General features: G+C 35.7%; 1 long non-coding RNA gene across 4 annotated transcripts; it reads right to left on the reverse strand.

Annotated features, from left to right (window-relative positions):
* Positions 1 to 797: 797 nt before the first annotated feature.
* LOC140864148 (uncharacterized) lies at positions 798 to 4,078 on the reverse strand. 4 transcript variants are annotated; one of them, XR_012144129.1, is made up of 6 exons: positions 3,868 to 4,078; positions 3,163 to 3,363; positions 2,539 to 2,626; positions 1,983 to 2,108; positions 1,822 to 1,880; positions 798 to 1,736 (listed from the first exon to the last, which is right to left on the reverse strand). It is a non-coding gene; the product is annotated as an uncharacterized lncRNA (long non-coding RNA). The 4 variants fall into 4 exon arrangements; XR_012144131.1 differs by having other exon boundaries at positions 798 to 2,108; positions 3,874 to 4,078; XR_012144130.1 differs by having other exon boundaries at positions 798 to 2,108; positions 3,214 to 3,363.
* Between the last annotated feature and the right edge of the window lie 1,516 nt (positions 4,079 to 5,594).

The following is a 5,594-nucleotide window of genomic DNA, read 5'->3' on the forward strand; positions in this document are numbered from 1 at the left end:
TACACACTCGGGCTTCACACTCGAGAGTACAACGAAAGCTCAACAACTCACAAACAATTTCTACAATCAACTCTCTAATTGAAAGAAATATGTATTAAACTCTTGAATGAACACTTGAGAAGTAAAGGAAAAGATTGCTTGAGTTGTGTTTGAAATGGCCTTGGAATGCATCTATTTATAGCTGAAAATTCGGGCAGGTTCGTTGCGTCCGTTCAGGATGTGACAGTTTCCATGTGAGACTTGTGTCCTATTTTGGATTCGGTTCAGGTTGGGGAGGCTCAGCCCTAATTATAGAATATACGAGTACCCCGCGGATTTGCTTTCTTAGCACAGTGCTGTGTATTTGTCGCGCCCTGAGCAGACTGTTTTACTTTGGTTTTAAATTCATTTTTGTGCACATATTAGTTTATATATCATTGCTTATGTATTGAGCGTAGTCGCTCAAGTCCCTATGTTTGGTGTTCTTGGGATACCTTGTGGCTGGGCAGGTTTGAGGCTGCACGGTTCTGGTGGCTCGCATTAGCTACAAGAGAAAAGCAAAAAGACAACGGATAACAGGGGCTAAAAACTGTTGTAACTGATAGCGTTGTTAAAAGTCCTCCCCTACGAGGCACAAATCTGTTGTCTTTTAAGAAAACAACGGATTTTATCCGTTGTCGTAGAGGCGTGCTTTTAACAATACCATCATTTAAAACAGTTGTAGACCCCATACGACAACGGATTTTATCCGTTGTCTTTTTTCATTTAAAAAACAAAAAAAATTAAAAATTAATATATAAATTTCAATATTATAAACAAAACAAATTTAAAATATCAAAAATAAATTTTAATATACAATTTTTTTTAGTATTACAAAGAACTCGAAATTAAAATTCTAATCCAATGCACACTATAAAAAAAATATAAAAATGAGTTCAGAAACTAGAAAATTCAAAAGGATACACAATTTAACTGTAGGATTGTTCTCTTGAACACGATCGCCGCTCCCGCCATCGCAACCGTAGTCTCATCCGAATAACTGTGGCTTTGAAAATGCATTTGAAATGGTCCATCTCTTTGTAATTTCAACAGTTGAAGCAGCTTTACTCTCCAGATTTATTTTTCTCGTTAGGATCAAACGACGACTTCAAGGCCCCCCACAGGCCACCCTCGTCCTCCTTTGCTGATCCAGCCCAAGCCTGCAACGTCAACACCTCGGAACAGAAAGGGGGCATATGTTTGCTTCCACATCACGGATTGAAAATTTAACCAATGCCTTGTTCTACGCCTCTTGCAGCAAGAATGAGAGGAACTCAAGCGCGTTTGAACTTGTTTCACCCCAAATCAATCTCAACAAAATTTAAACACTCAAAATTCATGAATTCAGAAATATCCCATGATTCGAAATAATTCGCTTTGAAAAATGAATGATTACATACACACCAAAATAGGTAAAGGCAGAAGAAAAATACATACTCGTGAAGAACACAACTCACCCTACTTCAATTCACGAAAAGGGTTCGAGTTGAACGAATCAAGATCACAAAGTTATTTTTAAGAACAAAAAGAAGAAAATATATTGGATTTTTAAGAAAATATGAAGATGCACCAATAGGAAGCACAACATCTAATATGCAAGATCATATAAATATGTATAAACAAGCAATAATAACCTTGCATCATAATATAGAGTAAATGAGTTTGCGATATAGCTAGAGGTTGGAAGTTCTCGTTCCCCAAGTTTTTCTTCATCGTCCCTGAGAAATGTGACAACGAAATACAACGGGCATGAGTGACAAACAAAAACTCGGTGAATAAGTTTCCTAATAAAGTACCATACACCTTCTATCCACTACGGTGTTTGGATATCCCTTTTTTGAAAGCGCGATAATAAAATTTTCCTGAAAGGAGAGTAATATTAAAATTCAAAAACCATGGGTGATCTCAAAGTTTATTTGCGAATAGATACTTATAAATTATAAATAACCCTTATCAAAAATAACCTATATATGGTTTTCATTGCTAATCACAAGAAATGATATGTTTCCCGGCCATGAAACTGCAGAAAGCATCTCAAAGGCATGCCGCCCTTGATCTTCTTTGCAAAATACAGAAGTATCTAAGGCCACCTAGTTCAATAAAATCATGACTGAGTTAGCAACACATTGTATAACAAATGACAAGGAAACACTCTAGACTATCACTCTGATTTTAGATAATTAAAGGCACATGCATTTATCAACTTCAAGCTACCTAAAAACAAAATCAACCTACCTAAAAACATAAAGGGAAATCTGAGCCAACTAAATATTCATAGTGTTCTCTCTCTTGCTAGCCAAAGAAAACATATAACAGTTAATTGGTATTACTGCTTGGAATGACTCAGATTGCAAAATTAAGGCAAGACGCCATTTACTAAAATTGTATGGCTAAATTGTTATCACAATTTTAAATTTATCTGCCTTATGATTGTTTGAGCTCCTGCAAAATGGGGGAAAATAATATTCTAAAAGAAAACAACTTTTTCAATACAAACTAACCAAAATCTTGGTCACCTACCGGTCCAAGATATTTGATACATTGCTGGCGAAGCTTTGATCTAGGGCACTCTTTAAGATCAACCTCTTTTCCATCTCCAAGATCCAACCTGCATAAACAAAGGTGCTGAGATCTCAACCTGCCTTTAAATTAGACACCATGTAGTCAAATAAAAATGATGTATGATACGTCTTGCTTTAAAGCATCAAAACCGCAGAAGATCGGAAAGCCATGAACTGAAAACCAATAGAAAATTCACCAATTTTTTCAACCTATATATTCATTTAATTAAGTAAAACTTTTGCAGATCATTAACAATTGCAGGTTGATATTTAGATAGTAACATGTAGACTTTGTTTTCTTCACTTGCTCCTGTACCACGAGAATTACACCGATCAATCATATTTGACCACCTTTAAGTGGAGCTCTACTGCATTACGATGGTGGAAATTTTTACAAAAATGAAAAGATGATTATTAATTAGTATGTAGGACCACCAGCCTAAGTTTTAGACCAAAATGATTATTAATTAGTTCCTTCATATATTAGAATATCATTGAATCTAAATGCATAAAAATTACATGATTATTTTACGAACAACCAGAATGGTAATATATAATTAATTAATAACAATTTTTTACAAACCAGTACGATGACGTCACGAGTGGCCAATGCAAGAATATAAGCACAAGACACCTTATTTTTGCATCTAGCGACTTTATCCACATCAGCTTTGGCTTTGATCACCGTGTCAAATCCGTCTCTGGCCAACGATAAATTGTCGGGATGATCCTTTTCAGCTTTATTCCCCGGCATCGATGCTACAATAACCGATCCATCACACCCCTGAATACACATGTATAATTAATTAGATTTACCGGGCATTCGTATACGAGAATTACACCGTGCAATCATATCGATACCTAGGATCAATCTAAACAGAAATAGAACAATTAAAAAATGAAACAGGTTCGCAAAAAAGCATAGCATTGTCAAAAAACGGCCAAACAAAAATCTCAAGGACCGCGGATAAAATAAGTCCAAAAGACTGGGAAAAAAAAAAAAAGAAAACAACAAAATCTCATCAAATTGAGCTGAAGAAACATTGGCAATTGATTTTCTGATAACTGATGTCGAAAAAAAATCCATGAAACCGATCTTCTCGCTGGTTGAATCCCATTCTCCAATCCGTACAGTTCATTCATCTTTAGTCCGTATGGAGCCCGGGTGTCTTTCGGAGATTAAAACAATTTTCTCCACCCATTCACCGAAAGTCAAAAAAATAATAAACCTAAACCTCAACATCTACTAAAAGACCACGAAGCAAGAGAATAAAGGAGAAAAACATACACGTACAGTGATGGTCGCGACAGGATAACGCCGAGATTCAAGCCGTAAACTCTAGATTCAAGTCACCATTGGAGTTGTTAAGGCTTGAGCTAGATCAAATGAGGTCGAACGACCTGTTTTCGGCGTCGATCGGCGGCTACGGCGTCGGAGCTGAGCTGGGTCAAAGTCGACGGGTTGGGGCTTAGGGTTTGGACTCTGCCTTTTCTTTCTTTAGTTCTTTTCTTGTGAAACGGGTAGTCTATACATATATGTTTTTATTTTTAAAAAATTTAAAAAAAATAAAAAGAAAATACAACAGTTTGATAAATGATTTGTCTTAAAATACATAACGCAATAGAAAAATACAACGATAAAAACAATATGTTGTCGTAGAGTTTAAAATATAACGCACATAGAAACGGTTTTAACAACCGTTGTTGTAGACCCCTCAAAACATGCACATAGACAACAGTTAATTAAAACCGTTGTCGTAGACCATAAAAAAGCCCGCTCATAGGCAACGGTTTTAAAAATCGTTGTCTTTAACATATAAGACAACCTATTTTTAAAAACCGTTGTCTTTTTCCATTAAAAATACGGTCAACGACAACGGTTTTTGTAAAAACCATTGTTAAAGGACAAAATACAACACTTTGTGTATAAAACCGTTGTCTTTTTAGCGTTGTTAATTAGCATATTTGTTGTAGTGTACTTTTGTGGGTTTCGACTCCCACGCATTTGACAGGTTAAGGGAAGATTTTTCTTAGGAAAAAAGAACTATTTGAGCATGTGTGAATGTTTAGCAATTGGTTTAAATCATTATCTGTGTTTAACTTATCTCTACTTTAATCTGTGCCTTTAATCACCACCTTGAAATTGTTCCTCTTTTTCTAACTGCTTCAAGGGTTGCTTGATTACTTGGTACCAGTGAGACAGTAGGCATGTCAGCACATTCAATGTTGGGATCAACATAAGATGTCTAATTTTGTTGTTTTACTTTTATTTTGTTTGTCGGATATATAACATTCTCGATCATTTGATGGGGTTGTTTTCCCATTAGTTTTTTGCATCTCCTCTCTTCCTGATCCCGACCCTTCACCCGTGTATCCATTGCATTGGGTACATATCATATTGATTGAGCTTTTGCTGGCAAAAAACGTTGGGACACCACACCGAATGCAGCAAGTGCAAGATGGTCACCAGGGAGTTTTGTGGAGATTGTCGTTACATGAGGTATTGTGAAACAATGCCAAAATTACTATTCACTTTATTCTTGCTAAATTTGATACAAACTAAATGAAGCCTGTGTCCATTTACTTGGAATGCTGACTTGGATTGTACATAAAAATTTGCAGGTATGGGGAGCATATACTTGAAGTAAATGCAAACTCAAACTAGATATGTCTGGTTTTTCGTGGGATATGCAATTGTAGTCGCTGTAGAAGAGATAAAGGATGGGCTCCTACTGGTGCAATCTATAGAAGGTATATTAATCAAGTCTACAATAAATAGAGAACTTGATTTTAATTGAGTTCAGCTTTTTGACAAAATTTTAAAGTGAACTTTGGCCCGTTATTTTTTGTAAATAAGGATCATGTTTTTTCAAGAAAGTGGAATCTTATGGCTTTCAAATTAAGAATTCCATGCTAAATAATTAACTTAAAACATGCATTGATATAATATTTTATGCAGGAACGAGAAGGCCTATAAAAAGATCTAAGCAACAGATGTCTTTGCCTCGTGCCGAT

The sequence above is a fragment of the Henckelia pumila genome, chromosome 4 (genome assembly GCF_033568475.1).
Source record: "Henckelia pumila isolate YLH828 chromosome 4, ASM3356847v2, whole genome shotgun sequence".
Lineage (NCBI taxonomy): Eukaryota > Viridiplantae > Streptophyta > Magnoliopsida > Lamiales > Gesneriaceae > Henckelia > Henckelia pumila.